We start from the raw sequence: 19,913 nt of genomic DNA, 5'->3' as shown, positions 1-19,913 counted from the left end.
GTGAGGGTGACAGAGCACTGGGACAGGCTGCCCCAGGGGATTGTGGAGTCTCCTTCTCTGGAGACTTTCAAAACCCACCTGGATGCATTCCTATGTGATCTGCTCTAGGTGATCCTGCTCTGGCAGGGGGGTTGGACTGGATGCTCTTTTGAGGTCCCTTCCATCCCCTCACATTCTGTGATTCTGTGGAAGTGTTTCTGGCACTGGTCTACCATGCTCTTCAACATGAGAACCTCACCTGTTTAGGTTGTAGGAACAGCGATCAAAGCATGTACTTCAAGTGGTTTTGTGGACAGAACTGAAGGAGTTTGTGGGAGTGATACAGCAGGAAGGGCTAAGGATAGGAGAAATAGGACACCCAAAATCACCTGCAGAAGGTCTTCTGAAGATGAAGGGCTTAGAAAAACTACACCAATACATTACAGATGACAGAGCTGAACTGCAAAGTGAAACTCACCTGTTTGTGACCAGCAGTGTCCCATATGAGAAATCGATGGATCTCCTTCCCACAGATCATAGATTTATACAGGAATAATGCTCTGAAAAAGAGGAAGCAGCAGAAATTTGTACCATGACCCACACCCTGAACATACAACTTGTAGACCTTAGTCAGTTCTGCTGCATTAGACTGCTTATGGGGAAACTGCTAAACCCTGATAAAACGCCTAAACAGAAGTGAAAATCTCCCATTCCTCTGATAAAATACATGATACCTAAACATGGATTCTAAAAGAAGGAAAAAGCCTCTGAATGTTCAGAGGGCATATGTGAGTGGGCCCAGGAACATGAATGATCCTGCTGCTTACACACATCTTCTGTTACTATCTAGCTCCATCTTCTCAGTCATACTGTCTGGATGCATTCCTATGGGACCTGCACTAGATTCTATGGTCCTGCTCTGGCAGGGGGGGTTGGACTTGATGATCTCTAGTGGGCCCTTCCAATTCCTAACATCCTGTGATATGGACCTGAGAAAAAAGCATCAGCCAGCATCACACCAGGAAATGTGCATCATATCAGTTAGACTTAGGAGACTGACTCAAGGGTCTGAGGCTGATGGGATTAGGTTCAACAAGGACAAGTTCCAGACCCTGCACTTGGGTCACAACCACGCCATGTAACACTACAGGCTTGGAGCAGAGTGGCTGGAAAGTTGCTTGGCAGAAACGTACCTCAGGGTGTCGGTTGACAGCTGGCTGGTATGAGCCATCATGTGCCAAGGTGGCCAGAAGGCCAGCAGCATCCTGGCCTGTGGCAGAAATAGTGACAGGATTAGCGTTGTGACTGTCCCCTATACTCAGCACTGGTGAGGCTGCACCTCAAATACTGGGTTCAGTTTTGAGCCCCTCACTCCAAGAACATTGAGGTGCTGGAGTGTGTCCAAAGAAGGGCAACAAAGCTGGTAAAGGGTTCAGAGCACAAGTCTTGTGAGAAGCAGTTGAGGGAACTGGGGTTGTTTAGCTCAGGGGAGATCTTCTTGCTCTCTGCAACTTCCTGAAAGGAGGTTGAAGTCAGGGACTGATCTCCTCTCCCTTGTAAAAAGTGAAAGGATGAGAGGAAGTGGCCTCAAGTTGCACCAGGGGGAGCTTAGGCTCCTCATTGAAAGGGTTCTCAAACAGTGGAACAGGCTTCTTAGGGAGGTATTTGAATCACCAACCCTGGAGGTGTTTACAAGACACAGAGATGTGGTACTGAGGGACGTGGTTTAGCACCAGACTTGGTACAGCTAGATAATGGTTGGACTCAATATGCTTAAAGGTCTTTTCCATCCTGAAAGATTCTATGAATCACCAGGGAAAAACAAAATCACCTTCTGGAATAAACATGGTGAACCAACAGAAAGAAGATTTCCCCCCTCAACTCAGAGGAACAAGTCTTTGTGGCTTCTTGTATTTTTCACAGAGGATTCTTCTTCTTTTAGAAAACAGGGTTACAATCTACAGGCTTTTCTTGTACCACAGCATTTCAGTTGAAAGCTGGCTAGGAGACACTGCCAAACTCTGGTAGATTATTTCCCCAATCACCCCCATTGAAAAACAGAACAACAACACAAAAAACCCTTTCTGTAAACAAATTTTTACTCATGTCCAATTTAAATCTCCCCTGGTGCAACTTGAGCTTGTTACCTGGCAAAAGAGACCAATCTCCTTTCAGGAAGTTGTAGGGAGTGTGATGGTGTCCCTTCAGCCTCCTTTTCTCCAAGCTAAACAGCCCCAGTTCCCTCAGCCACTCCTCATAAAATCATTTCTCCAGACCCTTCACCAGCTTCATTGCCCTTCTCTGGATTTGCTCCAGCACCTCAATGTCCTTCTTGTGGTCAGGGGTCCAAAGCTGAACCCAGTATTCAAGGTGTGGCCTCACTCGTGCTGAGTGGAGGGGTACAATCACTGCCCTAGTCCTGCTTGTCACACTATGGCTGACCCAAGCCAGAATGCTGTTGGCCTTCTTAACCACCTGGACATCATAGTTTCATAGTTTCATAGTTTCATTCAGGGTTGGAAGGGACCACAAGGATCAGCTAGTTCCAACCCCCCTGCCATGGGCAGGGACACCCCACACTAGATCAGGCTGGCCAGAGCCTCATCCAGCCTGCTCTTAAACACCCCCAGGGACGGGGCCTCGACCACGTCCCTGGACAACCCATTCCAGGGCTTCACCACTCTCATGGTGAAGAACCTCCTCCTCACATCCAGCCTGAATCTCCCCACCTCCAGCTTCATTCCATTCCCCCTAGTCCTATCACTACCTGATATCCTGAGAAGTCCTTCCCCAGCCTTCCTGTAGGCCCCCTTCAGATACTGGAAGGCGACAATTAGGTCACCTCAGAGCCTTCTCTTCTGCAGACTGAACAGCCCCAACTCCTTCAGTCTGTCCTCATAGGAGAGGTGCTCCAGCCCTCTGATCATCCCTGTGGCCCTTCTCTGGACACGTTCCAGCACCTCCACATCCCTCTTGTAATAGGGGCTCCAGAACTGGACACAGTACTCCAGGTGGGGTCTCACCAGGGCTGAGTAGAGGGGGAGGATCACCTCCCTCGACCTGCTGGCCACACTTCTCCTGATGCAGCCCAGGATCTGATTGGCTTTGCGGGCTGCAAGTGCACACTGAGAGCTCATGTTGAGCTTTTTGTCCACCAGCACCCCCAAGTCTCTCTCCTCAGGGCTACCCTCCAGCCAGTCACTGCCCAGCCTGTATTTGTGCCTGGGATTGCCTCGACCCAGATGCAGGACCCTGCACTTGCTCTTATTGAACTTCATGAGGTTGGCCTGTGCCCACCTCTCCAGCCTGTCAAGGTCCCTCTGGATGGCCTCCCTTCCCTCCAGCGTGTCTGCTGCACCACACAGCTTGGTGTCATCAGCAAACTTGCTGAGGGTGCACTCAATGCCACTGTCCATGTCCCCCACAAAGATGTTGAATAAGACAGGTCCCAGGACTGATCCCTGAGGGACTCCACTTGTCACTGGCCTCCACTGGGACATGGAGCCATTGACAGCCACTCTTTGGGTGCGGCCATCAAGCCAGTTCCTTATCCATCTAGTGGTCCACCAATCAAACCCATGTGTCACCAGTTTGGAGACCAGGATGTGGTGTGGGACAGTGTCGAAGGCTTTGCTCAGGTCCAGGCTCAGGTCCAGCCATCCCCTGGCTCCTATTCAGCTGGCCATTGACCAGCACCCCAAGGTCTTTCTCTGCCTTTCCAACCTCCCTCTGCTGTCATAATGATGAACATTGCAGGGATTTTTTTCTTTTCCATTTGATCAGAAGCCATTTACTTAGCAACAGAAACCACTTGGAGAAAAAGGCTGCTAATGATTTAGAAGGAAAGAAGCACTCAAGTCCCCATCAATTCCTTCACTGCAAACAAGTGCCCTGTAGTCTAGTAAAGTTATTCATCGTGTGCTTCCTTCCTCTCTATCCATTTTTTCTCTATTCATGACATCATGGAGTCCAAAATCATTCTGGAACTTCAATGTGCAGCTTCCAGCTGAGACTCCATCACTGAAAGACAGAGCTCGGGAAGATACTGTTTAAGCTGCTGAACAACACACAGTAAAATCAATACCAACCCTTTGCAGATGCCTTGAAACAGCTCTGGCACACAAGCCAGATCAGCCCTTCTCACCCATAGAATCATACAATTGTTTGGGTTGGAAGGGACCTCCAAAGGTCATCTAGTCCAACCCCCTCTGCAGTCAGCAGGGACATCCTCATCTAGATCAAGTTGCCCAGAGCCCTGTCGAGCCTCAGCTTGAATACCTCCAGGAATGGGGCCCCAACCACCTCCCTGCACAACCTGTTCCAGTGTTCCACTACCCTCACGGTAAAGAACTCGCTCATAACATTCAACCTAAATCTACTCCTCTCTAGTTCGAAGCCATTGTCCCTCATCCTAACACCACAGGCCTTTGTAAACAGTCTCTCTCCAGCTTCTTGTAAGCTCCCTTCAGGTACTGGAAATTTGTCATTAGGTCTCCCCAGAGCCTTCTTGATGCTGAACAACCCCTGCCCCCTCTGGCTGTCCTCATAGCAGATGTCATTTTCATGGTCCTCCTCTGGACCCATTCCATCAGGTCCATGTCTTTCCTGTATTGAGGGCTCCAGAGCTGGATGCAGTACTCCAGATGAGGTCTCACCAGAGCAGAGCAAAGTGGCAGAATCACCTCACTCCACCTGCTGGCCATGCTGCTTTTGATGCAGCTCAGGATGTCATTGGCTTTCTGGGCTGCAAGCATGTGCAGGGCCCTTAGTATTCCTAAAACAGGGGGAGCAGGGCAGACCTGCTTTGGAGCAGGCACAGACTCTCTAAACATGAGCTGAAATCCATTACAGAAGAGTAAAGAGTTGAGTGAGATTGATAAGCTAGAGAAAAAAAGAAGAAAGGAAGAAAGAGAGAAAGAAAGAGAGAGAGAGAGAGAGAAGGAAAGAGAGAGAGAAAGAGAGAGAGAAAGAGAGAAAGAAAGAGAGAAAGAGAGAGAGAAAGAAAAGAAGAGATGAAGGAAGGGAGGGAGGGAGGGAGGGAAGAAGGGAAGGAGGGAGGGAGGGAGGAAGGGAGGGAGGGAGGGAGGGAGGAAGGAAGGAAGGAAGGAAGGAAGGAAGGAAGGAAGGAAGGAAGGAAGGAAGGAAGGAAGGAAGGAAGGAAGGAAGGAAGGAAGGAAGGAAGGAAGGAAGGAAGGAAGGAAGGAAGGAAGGAAGGAAGGAAGGAAGGAAGGAAGGAAGGAAGGAAGGAAGGAAGGAAGGAAGGAAGGAAGGAAGGAAGGAAGGAAGGAAGGAAGGAAGAAAAAGACACAGTATTCAGAGATGTGGAAGACAAGTAAAGAAGCTCAGCAGAGGGCAGTGAGTTGAAAAATAAACAGAAGCAGAAGGATACTGCATGTGGTACTTACGAAGTGGTAGGTTCGGTAGCGCGTTGAAAGCGGCCTTTGATAAACTGAACAAGGATGCTTGTTTTCCCAACACCACTATCCTGAAAACAAAGGAGAGCAAGGCAGTGAGTTCAGTGGAGCCTAGATGTCAATATTTCACCTGAAGAAGCAGTCCAACATCAACATGTGAAATTAAACCCTCTCTAGTGGCAGGTGGGGCAGGTTAAACCTTTAAAAAGAAAAGTGAGTGCATGGATTATCCTTTTCAAACGTCAGCTCCCTGAGCCTCTTTCCAACCTTGCCCTCTCTAGTTTTTGGGGTGGATTTTATATTCCTACTGCAAGGACTGTAGTGCTTTAAGCACAGCCATTTACCTGGGAACAGGCTGTGAGAGTTGTCATGGAGCTGGTATTGTTCAGCCCGGAGAAAAGAATGCTCCAGGGAGACCTTATAGCAGCTTTCCTGAAGAGGACCTCCAAGAAAGCCAGGAAGGGGCTTTTTACAAGAGCCTGTAGTGATAGGATGAGAGTGAATGGATTGAAGCTTGAGGAGGGCAGATGTAGACTGGATATTAGAAAGAAATTCTTTATAGTGAAGGTGCTCAGACTCTAGAACAAGTTGTCCAGGGAGGTCACGGATGTCCCCTCCCTGGAGGTGTTCAAGGCCAGGTTGGATGAGGCCTTGAGCAACCTGGTCTAGAGGAAGGTGTCCCTGCCAATGCCAATGGGGTGGAACTAGATGAAGTTCCCTTCCAACCCAAACCACTATATGAATCTTTCAATCAAATCCTGTGTTTTCAGACACATGGAGCATCAACCACCAAAGCCAGAGAAACAGTTCCATTCTGTCCCCTTGCAAGAGCAGCGCAAACACACTTCCAAATCACATTACTAACATCAACCTTTTAGTACAGTGACAGCACTGGCTTGGTGGCACTGACCTTTTCATGGCATGACAAACAAGCCTGCTCAGTGGAACCTTCACAGAGGCTCCTTACACTTGCAGGAATAGTCCTTTTTTAACCCCCTCAAAGGACAAAGAAGGGCTGTACAGTACTGCAAGTTCAGGATAACCTTGGGGAGTGAGGGAAGAGTTGACGTTGTGCAGAAATAGCAGCACCCTGGCTTGTACCAGCAATAGTGTGGCCAGCAGTAGGGAAGTGATTGTCCCCCTCTTTTCTGTACCGGTGAAGCCACACCTTGAATATTGTGTTCAGTTTTGGAGCCTTCACTCCAGGAAAGATGTTGAGATGCTGGAGCAGATTCAGAGAAGGGCAACTAAGCTTGTGAAGGGTATGGACAGCAGGTCTCCTGAGGAGCAGCTGAGGGAAATGGATTGTTTAGCCTGGAGAAAGGGAGGCTGAGGGAAGACCTTCTTGCTCTCTTCAACAGCCTGAAAGGAGGTTGTAGTGAGGTGTATGTTGGCCTCTTCTCTCAAATAATGAATGACAAGAGCAAAGGGCTTCAATTTGCACCAGGGGAGGTTTGAGTTGGGTATCAGGAAAAAATTCTTCTCCAAATCCTTGGAAGAGGCTTTAAAAGGATTTAAAAGACATGGGGTTACTTAGCCTGGAGAAGAGGAGGCTCAGGGGAGACCTTATTGCTCTCTACAACTACCTGAAGGGAGGTTGTAGACAGATGGGGGTTGGTCTCTTCTCCCAGGCAACCAGCACCAGAACAAGAGGACACAGTCTCAAGCTGCACCAGGGGAGGTTCAGACTGGATGTTAGGAGGAAGTTCCTCATTGGAATGGGCTGCCCGGGGAGGTGGTGGAGTCACCATCATTGGGGGTGTTCAGGAGGAGACTTGACAGGGTGCTTGGTGCCATGGGTTAGTTGATTAGGTGGTTTTGGATGATAGGTTGGATGCGATGATCTTGAAGGTCTCTTCCAACCTGGTCTATTCTATTCTATTCTAGATGTGGTGCTAAGGGACATGGTTCAGTGGTGGAATTGGCAGTGCTGGGTTAATGATTGGATCTGATAATCTTAAAGGTTTCTCCCAACCAAAACAATTCTATGACTTTAGTCATTTAAGATATGATCAGCTTCCCCAAAATGCAGATTTTTGTTTGTTTGTCTCTGTAATTCCATGGTCAGAAGAGAAACTTCAATTATACTGAGAATTACCAAGGAAGAGGACTAGCAATATTGCTATGTCTCCCTTAGAGACAAAAAGGATGTCAGGAAATCGATCCTGACCTTTCCAAGACATTAACAATGACAGCCAAGGGTCCAATCCAGATCATTAAAAAGTCAGGGGAAAAGTTCCCTATTAATTTCACTGGAAGTGATGGCAGAACTATGAGATTGTACTTGGTAGTTCCATTTGGATCCACATTTTTAAGACCCTTCACTAATTTACAGAATCTTGAAAAGTGTCAAGATGAGAAGAGGGTTTGTGAGAGAGCACTATACATGTGACTACATGGTAAAATAAAACTGCTTTGGTCCACATTTTGCCTTTTTTTTTGCTTTTGCCACAGGTTTGCCTTTCCTGTAGCTGATTTTGCAATATTTTATCTGCTTTTTAAATGGGAAAGCAAAACAATACCTGTTTAGATTTCCCCTCACCACGCTTCAATGAAACTGTATCTCCACTGCAAGTGAAGTCTTTATAGGCAGCACTTAGCAGAAACCCATCATTTAAAGCCTCATATTTAATTCAAAGCTGTCCTTAGTCAGCTTAAAAGCCATAACAAATGCTGGTGCTACGCAGAGGGCTGTTTATCTGCTGTGTTCGATCAATAGGGAAAAAAGGATCAAAGAGAGGAGCAGTGTTTAAAACCAGCCCTGTAGCCTTTGATCAATAGCAGCAACACATCCTGTTGCCATTCCCAAATTTTGCCTTTGTTATTGATTTCAGCTGACATCTCTGTGTAATTGCTAGAGCAGGATGGCAAAAAAAACCCAAACCAAACCCAAAGGTCCTCTGCACTAAAACTGAGGGTTTAATTATGATTCTGGATTCTGAATGCAGTGGAGAAACCACAACTCCCACCCACTACATGTTAGGAATTGCATTACCTCTTGTGGATATGGAGTTTTGGCCACTGTGTTCTAAACCAGGCACTGACTCCTGTGCCCTGACATTGCTTTAGTTTGGTCTCCTTCCTTCAAATCCTCTGCCAGGCCACTCTAAAGGGCAACTGCAATGACAGCTCCTGAGCAGGAGGAGCCAGGTCTCTGGCAGGGATGTGATATCCACAAGCATGAATTAAAGCTCAGCTCACTTTCCTAGAGGCTCTTACCTCTTCATCTTTCAGTTTATGGCTCTTACTAATGTGCTAATGTTAAAGAAACTTTAAAAGTTTCTATTGCTCTTGCTCATAGCTAAGCTTAAGTATATGCCAGGCACACCAATCATGTAATAGAAAAGTAGAATACTTTGGGTCGGAAGAGACCTTAAAGATCATCTACTTCGAACCTCCCTGCCATGAGCAGAAACACCTTCCACTAGATCAGGTTACTCTGATCCCCATGAAACCTGACCTGGAATGTTTCCAGCAGTGGGGCATGTACCACCTCTCTGGGTAACCTCTGTCAGTACCTCACCATCCTCATTTTAAAGACTTTATTCTGAGTATTTAATCTAAAGCTAACCTTTTTTAATTTGAATCTCTTATACCTCATCCTGATGATCTTGAAGGTCTTTTCCAACCTGGTTAATTCTGTATTCTGTGTCTACTCTTCTCTAATTTCAAACCATTGTCCATTGTCTTATCACTACAGGCCTTTGCAAACAGTCCCTCTCCAGCATTCTTGTAGGCCCTCTTCAGGTACTGGAAAGCTGCTATTAGATCTCCCCTGAGCCTTCTCCAGGCTGAACAACCCCAGCTCCATAACTTATTTTTCTCAGTTCCCAAAGTTCTGCTATTTGCCAGCTTTTTATACCTTCACATCTGTTTTTTCTGTCTTGTTTTACTACATGTGTACATACAACATCACACACACCAAGGAGTAGCATTTCAGCCTATGTAGAAGGGCATAGCGGTACTGAGCTGGGTGGATTGGACAAGTTTCAGAAACTAAGAACTTGTTCTCAGGAGTTATGGCACACTTTAAGGATCAGACCCTGCAATTCTTCAGAAAAATCCTTATCCAGTGGACATCACACAAATGGATGGCAAAAGTGATGGCAAGTTGAAATGGAAAAGCAGCAAGTGTTTTACAGAAGCTACAAGCACAGTGACAAAAGAATCCCAAAGCATAGAGAGTCCCCTATGGCACACCCAAAAGCTTCCCAGCACTTTCCTTCTCCCTACCTAAGGGTACACCCAAAACCCCCAGGGCACTTTCTCCCCCCCCCCCCCCCCACTGCTAGGCTAGTCTCAGGCTGCCCAGGTCTGAGACTGTCATCCCCCTTCTCCTCCTGGTATTAGGCCTAGCCAGGCCTAAGAGGCCTTGAGATACTCCCCCACCATTATCCAATAGGGAGCATCTCCCACAGGAGCAGAGAGGGAAGAAAGAGGAAGAGAATTACTTTGCAGATGGATTTGTAGGGCACAGGACATTATGGGTATGAAATACGCTGTTTTCTGTCTCCACCTACTGGGTTGGACCCTCTGGACACCGGAAGTGTAACTTACATGACAGAAACAAGGAGGCACCCAGCCTAAACTGCCACGATATGGAAATCTGAAGCTGTATCAGATGTTTCTGATAAACACAAGGAAACAAGCATGACTAATTCCTGATTTGTACCCTTTAACCCTGAATAGATGCTGCCTAATTCTTCCAAAATCACTTCCCCACAGACTGAGACATGAGGATTTTAAGAGCACCAGCATGCCACAAAACCCCTGTGTTTCCACCCACACTCCTGCTCCTGGAGAACCACCCCACTTGGCTCTTCTCATGTTACCATAAAGATGAGACCGTATTTCAAGCCAGCAGAATTGCAGGACGTTGGCAGCTCATTTGCAGGCAAACAACAACCAGCTGCTGATTTCTTCTTGCTGATTTGCAGCACCATAGAGGAAGATTAAAAAATAGGGGCGAAAAAGGATAAAGAAAGCAGAAGTTCAATATGAGCAATATATTAAAAAAGAAACCCATTTTCCCACTACAAATAGGCAGCTGAAATATTTCTCTGCCCATTCTTCCAGATGGGTTTATCCTAGCACGGGAAAAAAAATAAACCAGCTAATGCAGAAAAATGGAGCTCTTTAATTGAAATTTGGAGGGCTCATTTGTATCTTTGCTGAACCACACGGCCCAGTGCTTCAGGCTCTTTCCCAAATTGAAGGGAACTTTATTACCTTGTAAGCACACCCCTGATCAGCACCTTAGTTTTTAGCCTTGATAACAGCTTTTAATGGAACCAGGTGGGTCAAGCCCTATGGTGCTGAGCAAACTAAACCCTTCATGCAAATTTTTCTCTTTCCATCTGAAATGAAATAAATGTTGAACTCACCAGAAAAGAAAATACCAAATCCACGCCTGCCGTGACTGATGACTAAACAGCAGCCCTGTAATTATGCGCACTGCTGCCAGAGCTGTTTTATTCTTGGCTACACAGAATCTTTCTGTGCTCTGTTAGCACACAGGGGGGTTAAAATAAATGTCTAGTTAGATAAAGCATGCCCCCCCCCCCAAAAAAAAAAACCCTTTATGACTCCATGATTTTGGAAAAAACCAAGTTAAACGTCTCATGAGGAAATGGCACATCAAGAACCAAGACACTGGAGAAACTGCTTTCTGTCCTCCCACTTGTGAAGTAAGAAGACAAAAAGAACATCTGGCTTATAACCACCACAGATCTCGTGACTAACTTCCCATTTCTGCTTTAAAACAGGGTTGAGATACCCTGGAGACCGGTGCCACACGAACCTGCACTGGAAAGTAACAGAGAAGCGATCTCTCTAAACCAAGGATCCAACACACGGCTCCTTTGGAAAGATGGAATGTTTCCCATCATCTCAAAGCCAGGATTTGTTCTATGGCACTTCAATTTATATCATTTTCTACAAATTAATAATGTGTGTCTCTCCAAAGCACGTTACTGTAATAAGCAAGATTCACTGAGACACGCTCGCCAGGCAGAGGTCTCATTTAAACATGAGTTTAACATGTCACAAGAAGAATGATCGTGGCCAAGCAATCTGGAGCAGATTAATACCAAGTGCTCTAATAAAGCAGGTGAAGCAGATGTTATTTTAACAACAATGTGAGAATCATTTGGAAGTGACAGGTCTTCATCCTTTCCCATAAGCAAGAAACTTATCCCCCAGCTCTGTGACCTTGGCAGAGCTCTGTTGCACCTCACAGTGGAAATGCATCTGTCTCTCAGAGCCAGTTTCTGCTGGACATCCCCAAAAGCTAATCTTTCATCAGACACAGGAAAATGCTTCTTCCTCAGGCACACAGCTGGAGTTACAAAGCTGCTTACACCAATGAAAACCTGAGTTCCAGACAGAAGTCAACACTGGAGCCTACCAGCAAGCTATTCTGAGGCTTTCCTCACTGGACTCAAGGATCTTAAAGGTCTATTCCAACCTATTCTATGATTTCTCAAGACAGGTTAACATCTGGTTGGCAGGGCTGGCATACTGGTTGGAATTAATGATCATAAAGGTCTCTTTCAACCAAAACAATTCTGTGATCCTATGATCAAGAGGTGCAATAAGTGCATACACCTGGAACAACCACAGCCAAATTTGCCTCACTAATGATCTTCTCAGTGAACCTTCCAGAGGGATGCTGCTGCCTTGTGTCATCTTTATAAAGCAGGAGGGAAAAACAAAAACCAACAAAACAACAAAGGCTCAATCTAACATACAGAACAAGGGCACAGTCAAAAAGGTGTCCTGCTCTCCTGGAAGAGGATCTGCTCAGAGAGGAAGCTGGCTTCTCCTGATGATTAAAAGAAGGAACAAGTCCTGGCTCCCTACCATATATTCACACCACTGGACAAAGTTCTCAGCTAGTTCATTACTAACTGAAAAATAACAGAGGAGCCGGTTTATGCTCAAGATATCCCAAGTTAAATACTCTTCTTTCTGCCTCCTGCCACTGCTACAGCAGAGGGGAAGGAGAGGTTGTAGCCTTACCCAGTGCAGAAATTTCATTGTTGGAGTAATTAAAACAAAAATGCTTAAATTGGGATGAAGTTGCCAAAAAGGAGAAAACTGCCACAGAATCACAGAATATTAGGGGACCTTGAAAGATCATCTAGTACAATCCCCCTGCCAGAGCAGGATCACCCAGAGCAGGTCACACAGGAATGCATCCAGGTGGGTTTTGAAAGTCTCCAGAGAAGGAGACTCCACAACCTCTCCGGGCAGCCTGTTCCAGTGCTTTGTCACCCTCACAGTGCCAAAAAAATTTTCCTCATGTTCACATGGAACTACCTGTGCTCCAGCTTGCACCCATTGCCTCTTGTCCCATCATTGGATATCACTGAGAAGGGCCTGGCCTCCTGACACTTGTCCTTCACATCTTTATAAACATGAATGAGGTCACCTCTCAGTCTCCTCCAAGCTACTGAACCCCACCTCCCTTAGCCTTTCCCCATGAGGGAGATGTTCCGCTCCCTTCATCATCCATGTGGGCTCTGTGCTGGACTCTCTCAAGCAGCTCCCTGTCCTTTTTGACCTGAGGGGCCCAGAACTGTCAATTCATTTGATATTTTGGATACTTAAAAAGAGGCACTCTCCTTCTCTGGAGAGATTCCAAACCTGCCTGAAAGTAATCCTGTGCAACCTACTCTGGGTGACCCTGCTTTAGCAAAGGGGTGGACTATATGATCTCCAGGGGTCCCTTTCACCTCCCACCATTCTGTGTGATTCTGTGTGAAAATCTCTGAAACTGGCCAGGCAAATCAGAGGTAGAAAGCCAAGGTTTAAACTTTAAGGGAGGAAAAAAAATCAATGAATCATAAAAAAAAGCAAATGCAGGCAGACCTTTGACTCTAGCAGCTCTGTGAAACACAGCTGGTTTTGACTTGGCAGTTCAGCTTTGGCACATTAAAACAGCCGTTCCTTCCATTGACAGAATTGGTCAGGCTTTCAGTTTGGATTCACAGTGGAATCCCCCTGGGCTGTTCCCATTATCCTCAGCAGGATTTTGATGGAATTTGAAAAGTTCACAGCAGCTCAATCACTTTGCAGTGCTGCTTGACAGTGAACATTTCATTAGCTACCATCAAATACATCGCCAGGCCTGCACCCTGAAGTGTCACCGGGCTTTTGACCAGTTCTGGTCAAGCCTGGTATCTAGGAGGAATGTCACTCCTCAGGCAAGGTCTGGCATGCAGCCTGGACATATCCAACCTGCATCTTCAATGCTTTCAGAGGTGCCAGTCCTTGACCCAAAGGTATGCAATGTGGTAGAGGCTGAGCGCAGGATTCTGGGTTGTCTTTTGAGCTATTGTTGTGGTTTGAGCTGGAATAGAACTGTGATTTGACTTCTCAGCCCAGTATCTGCTCAGTGAGGGCACTTTCTGAAGTTCAGGGGATATTTGCACAGACAGTGGCTGCTTCTAGCAGTAAGAATGCTGATGGGGAGAGTCACTAAAGCAGAGGGATCACTAGGGTCAAGCCTTTTCTTCAGTGGCCAGCATCCAAGGAGGACTCTGTCCCTTCTGCCTTCAACCCCAACCTGTGTGTTCTCTGAGTCCAGTTCAAGAATCCAGCTCCTGAACCTGGTTCTTCTCTGAGGCTGAGTCCCGTCTGGGACTTCCTCAGTGCCTGCCCACAGCATCAGTGGTGACAATGATGTCATTGCCGTCAGGGGGTTGAGTTCCATACTGGTTTGTATCTATTTCATTTTATTGTTCTTCTTTCCACTAAAGCTGGTTTAGTTTCTTTCCCAACCCACACTGTCTTCCCTTTATTCCCTTTGGAAAGGGAGAAGGCTTCATAAAGGGCCTCTGTCACTCATCTGGTGGCCAGCCCAGCCCTAACCCTTGACAATTCCAAAGGAGATAAGAAGGCAATGAGCTAAACAGCAAACCTAAGCTTTGCAATTTGCAGCCTGCTGTAGACCTCAATGCCTGCCAGTTAAGATTTGAATCCTTACTCAGGCGATCGGATGCAGGCAGCATTGCAATACTTTCCGTGTCTTACTAATCCAGTTACAGCTGTTGTGGAAGGCTGTGGCAGCCAGCTCAAAGAGCATCTGAAACTGGCTTTGGATTTTTGTCAACCATATGAACATACAAGGAGGAGTTATGCACAACAGGCTCCTGACCGCAGTTTCCAAGGGCAGTATTTTAATCCAGGAATTATTCCAAGCTGTAAAACTTTTTTGCTAGCCTGAAATACGTCCTTCGTCCTTCCCTGTATTTACTTTACACTTAACTTCTCTGAAAACACTGCTGTAAGGAGAAATATCTTTCAGGAGACCTGGGTTCAAAGACACCCCTGGGGTGGGACTGAATCTGCCAAGCATCAGGCTAGTCCCAGCAAAAACGCAGCCGTGCTCTGCGGAGCAATGTCTAGGAAGAAGTGCCAATAGCTTCTTGCTGGACTGAGTTTTTCCATCTGCAAGATGCATCAAGTGAGCACAGCAGAAAAATGAATAAACAAGAGCAGCTCTTTGATGGACACATTGGCTTTCAGCCATGTCACCACCAGAAAACTGCCCGAGGCTTCAGCCTGAAACAACTTCAGACTTCAGCTCTGAACTTCATAGATGAGGTGCTCTGAAATCTCACGTCTGCAGTCAAAAGTTGCCTGATCTAGTGTGGGGTGTCCCTGCCCATGGCAGGGGGGTTGGAACTAGATGATCCTTGTGGTCCCTTCCAACCCTGACTGATACTATGATACTACGAAAAGCACACAGGTCTCATTCAGGACACAAATCATCTCCATAATTTTCCTTACAGCCCTGCAGAATGGGAAATAGATTATTCTCCCTGTGAGCAACACAATTCTTGGAGAAGATCCTTTTCTTGTTGATTTGCTGGACCTCGCTTCCAGAGCTATAGAAGTGGCCCAGAGATACAGCATCACAGAATGGTGGGGGTCAGAAGGGACCTTCAGAGATCATCTGGTCCAACCCTCCTGCATAAGCAGAGTCACTGACAGCAGGTTGCCCTCTCAATCTGCTTTTCTCCAAGCTAAACAGCTTGAAAACCCTTTTGGGAAATATATTGTTCCTCATGTCCAACCTAATCCTTCCCTGGTTCAACTTGAGGCTATTTCATCTTGTCATGTTGCTTGTTATTTGGGAGAAGAGTCCAACCCCCACCTTGCTCCAACCTCCTTTCAGGGGGCTGTAGAAAGTGAGGGTCTCCCCTTAGCCTCCTTTTCTCCAGGCTAAACAACCCCAGTTCCCTCAGCCACCCCCAAAAAGACCTGTTCTCTTGGGTGGTCTGTGTCAAGTCTCCCACAGTAAAACATCCTGCCCATCAGTTCTAATCACTGGTGTAACTTCAGGCCAAACTGGTGTTGTGGAGCACAAGTGAGCTGCAGAAGGTTTTTCTCTCTAGTGCAGATTAGCATTAGATTAACTCTGCTGAGTTAATCCCTCTGCTGAGGCATATACTTATACACCAGGACCTTGGCAAGACGGATGGCATGGATGGGCATGATGATCTTGAAGGTCTCTTCCAACCTGGTTTATTCTATGTAATTCTATGTAACTCTAATGCGTTCTACATGGAGGAAGCTGCTTGTTCTCAGAGACATCTTCCTATCCCAGCCAGGTCAGTCCTGTTAAATGAGAAGAAAATCATTCCTCCTAGTGCTGCAAGGATTGCATTTGGTACACGAATTGTCAGCTCCATCATTCTCAGCTCAATAGCTCTTAAACAAAACTAATAATTACCTGCTTTTCACTTTGTAACAGCATCATGGGGATTTAAATCAGTGACAGCCATAAAGTGTTCAGACAGTACAGTGGCAAAGAAACATTAAGTGCCTTAAAAGATATTCAAGGGCTGAATTCATTTGTTTCACATGTAGATGTGTCTTCAATACCACCCAGAAATTCCTAATAGCCATCTTAAAACAGAGAAATATCTGCTGGACAGGGCTTAATGGTATCCAGCTTCTTGCAGTGTGTTAATGCTGGCTGGATGCCAGATGCCCACCAAAGCAGCGCTCTCACTCCCCTCCTTAGCTAGATAGGGAAGAGAAATTACAACAAAAGGCTTGTGGGTCAAAATCAGGGCAAGGAGATCACTCAACAATTACCATCATGGGCAAAACACACTCAATTTGGGGAAATTAGTTTAATTTATTGCCAATCAAATCAGAGAAGGGTAGTAAGAAATAAAATCTAAATCTTAAAACACCTTCCCTTCACTCTTCCTTCCCAGGCTCAACTTCACTCCCCATTTCTTTATGCCCTCCCCCCCCCCAGTAGTACAGGGGAACAGGGAATGGGGGTGTGTGACTTTATTGAGCTCCTATTTTTCAGTAAAATTATGGGCATGTGTCTTGACTATAATCCTTCTTCATAAAAAGCACAGGTGAACTACAACAAGGTGGGAATATCCCCTTTGGGTCCTACACAGAGAATGGGAGCACTTGAGCATCTGAGTCACCTAAGCATAGTGCTTGCTTGTGCCTGTAAAGCAAACAGCAGCCTGGAGACTAAGGATGTATCCTCTGCTTGAGGGTAGGAATGGTCTACAGAGGGATCTGTGCAGGCTGGATCGATGGGATGAAGTCAGTGGGAGGAGGTTCAACATGGCCAAGTGCTAGGCTCTGCACTTGGGTCATGACAACCCCATGCAATGCTACAGGCTTCAGGAAGAATGGCTGGAAAGCTGCCTGGTGCAAAAGGATCTGGGGGTGCTGGTCAACACCCAGCTGAACATGAGCCAGCATGTACCCAGGTGGCCAAGAAGGCTAACAGCATCCTGGCCAAGACCAGAAATTATGTGTCCAGCACAGTGATTGTGCCCCTGTACTCAGCACTGATGAGGATTCACCTCTTGAATCCGGGGTTCAGTTTTGGGGCCCTCATTACAAGAAGGACATTGAAGTGCTGGAGCATGTCCAAAGCAGGGCAACAAAGCTAGTGAAGAGCATAAGTCTTGCGAGGAGAAGCTGAGGGAACTAGGGTCTTTTAATTTGGAGGAAAGGAGGCTGAGGGGAGACCTTCTCACTCACCACAACTACCTGAAAGGAGATTGGAGCAAGGTAGGAGTTGGTTTCTTCTCCCAAATAACAAGAGATAGGACAAGAGGAAATGGCCTCAAGTTTCACCAGGGGAGGTCTAGGTTAGATATTAGGAAAGATTTCTTCCTTGAAAGTGTTGTCAAGCCCTGGAACAGGCTGCCCAGGGCAACAGTGGACTCAGTATCCCTAAGGGATTGAAAAGCTGTGTAGATGTGGTGCTGAGGGACATGGTTTGGTGGTGGACCTGGCAGTGTTTGGTTAACAGTTGAGTTTGATGATTTACAGGTCTCTTCCAACCTATGATCCTGTCTTTACTTTGTGCATAGCCCAGTGACTGAAATGGCTCTAAATCAAACCCATATTTTCCACTGCTCTAGCAGGGGGTGGCAGGATTGGTGGTCAGTTAAACTATCTACTAGCCAAGAAATCACATAAGGTGGCCCATGTGGCTGCTGTACATTTACCTACCCAGCACTTACAAACCATATTGTTCTTCCATGGCCTGCCATCCCTTGTGTGTCAAAAGGACCTGAATTTATGAGACAGGATGAGCCACAGAAGGAAAGGGAGAACAGAGAAGCTTCCTTAAAAGTTATTCCTTAAAATAACTCAAATATAATAAAAATAAATAAATGAAACCATATAGGCAGAACAGAAATGCAGCTGATGGAGAAAAAATAGCCTGGGGGTTCAGCTACCTCAGCTCCTTTCTCTGCAAGGTTACTCAAGAACAGCAACACTGTAGAATGTATTAAAAAAATAACAACAAATTAACACTGCAGCCAACCAAGCTATGGAATGTCCAACTTAGCAAATGTTAAAGTTTATCTATTTGTCAAAGAAAACAAACAAACAAACAAACAACCCCCAAACCCACACTCTAAATTAAATAATCACTGCATCTTAATGTACTAAGTGCACACTAACCACACCACCATGCCACCAGGAGTGGGGACAGCAAAGAGAACAGCCTGCAGTCGTTAGGAGTACCACCCAGAAACTGCTAATTCTCTGTCTTACCCACCTCCTTACCCTCCCCACACAAGTCATCAAATTCAGAACAGGAGCTGAGCTGCTGAGAGGATTCAAATGGAAATCAAAGAGCGGAATCTCCATCGATCAAATTCTCATGCCCTTGGCAGCCTGTGGCGTGGATGGTGGCGCAGGAGGAATTGCTTAGCCTGGTGAAAAGGAAGAAGGGAACTGGGTGTTTATTTGCATTTCTTCGTCTCAAATTGTGGCTCTTGGGGGCACCAGCTCTTCACTTACGATGCTGAACTTATTTTGAACTGCCTCTACAGTTTTAAGTAGGAGCATAATCTCTATAAAAAGCAGCTGCAAATAAGGTGGTGTCAATCCAGCTGAGAGGAAGAAAGGAGAAACAAGAGGAGCACCTTCCAAGGAAGCAGTCACACACACAAATCTCTCGAGTAGGAGCACATGCCTACAAATGAGCAAAAAAGCCTCCCACTGGATGGGGGACACACAACACATGAGTCCTTAGTGAGACTTACTTGTGTTTTACACCACAGTAAAACAGCTTTTGAGTACAACAGTGTGGTCACAAGCTGTGTAGAAGAAGTAAGTCCAACCTTTCAGGGAACTCATCATCAAACAAAGCAGTGGCTTTTATGAGGACAGGCTAAGAGAGTTGGGGTTGTTCAGCCTGAAGAAGAGACCTTCTTGTGGCCTTTCTCAAGTACTTAAAGCAACCTACAAGAAAGATGGGGACAGGAGGGCCTGTTGTGACAGGATAGGGGGTAATGGTTTAAAACTAAAAGAGAAGAGATTTAGACTGGATAAAAGGAAGTCATGTTTACAATAAGAGTGGTGAAAACACTGGAACAGGTTGCCCAGAGCGGTGGTAGACACTCAATCCCTAAAAACATTCAAGCACAGATTGGATGAGGCTTGGAGAAACCTGATCTAGTTGAAGATGCCCCTACTGACTGCAAAGAAATTGGACTAGATGATGTTTCAAGGTCACTTCCAACACAAACCATTCTATGATTAACCCATAGTGAGTAACTTTGCTTCAAAAAACAATGACTCAAGACTGAACATCTGGTAAGAAGCAAGACCTCTCACAACCTGACACACCAAAGAAGGCTCCAGCACAAAACTAAACACCATAACCTCCTCTTACAAGGGCTGGACTGTGCTGGCAGTGGAAGGGAGGGCATTTCATTGGCAAACAGCACCACCTGGTGATACTCGTCACTGTGGGAGGTCAGCTTGGCTATACTGGAACAGGAGGAAAGGATGAAGGAGCACTGGCTAAATACTCAAGTGAGATGGGAAAGAAGAGTGTCTGAGCCCCTTCCCTTTGAAATATGAACATCTCCCAGCAGCTTGGAAGCCCTGCATGGCAATGAGTGGTGTGATCACAGGAAAGGCAGCTGCAAAGGGATGCCCACATCCCACATATAAATCACTCTATTAATGTACTATGGAAAAAAAAAAACACCCACATCTGCA

The 19,913-nt window shown here is 46.2% G+C and overlaps 1 long non-coding RNA gene across 1 annotated transcript in view; it reads right to left on the bottom strand.

Annotated features, from left to right (window-relative positions):
• Positions 1-463: 463 nt before the first annotated feature.
• LOC137445683 (uncharacterized) overlaps positions 464-19,913 on the bottom strand; it is a 71,708-nt gene continuing 52,258 nt past the window's right edge. Inside the window, exons 2-3 of the long non-coding RNA XR_010988457.1 lie at positions 5,385-5,464; positions 464-539 (exon numbers count right to left, since the gene is read on the bottom strand). This is a non-coding gene — a long non-coding RNA (uncharacterized lncRNA). The remainder of the gene's footprint in view (positions 540-5,384; positions 5,465-19,913) is intronic.

Source organism: Melanerpes formicivorus, unplaced genomic scaffold (genome assembly GCF_026170545.1).
Source record: "Melanerpes formicivorus ecotype bairdi unplaced genomic scaffold, bMelFor1.0.p_v2 SCAF_15, whole genome shotgun sequence".
Classification (NCBI taxonomy): Eukaryota; Metazoa; Chordata; class Aves; order Piciformes; family Picidae; genus Melanerpes; species Melanerpes formicivorus.
This window is presented reverse-complemented; position numbering and strand designations above follow the sequence as displayed.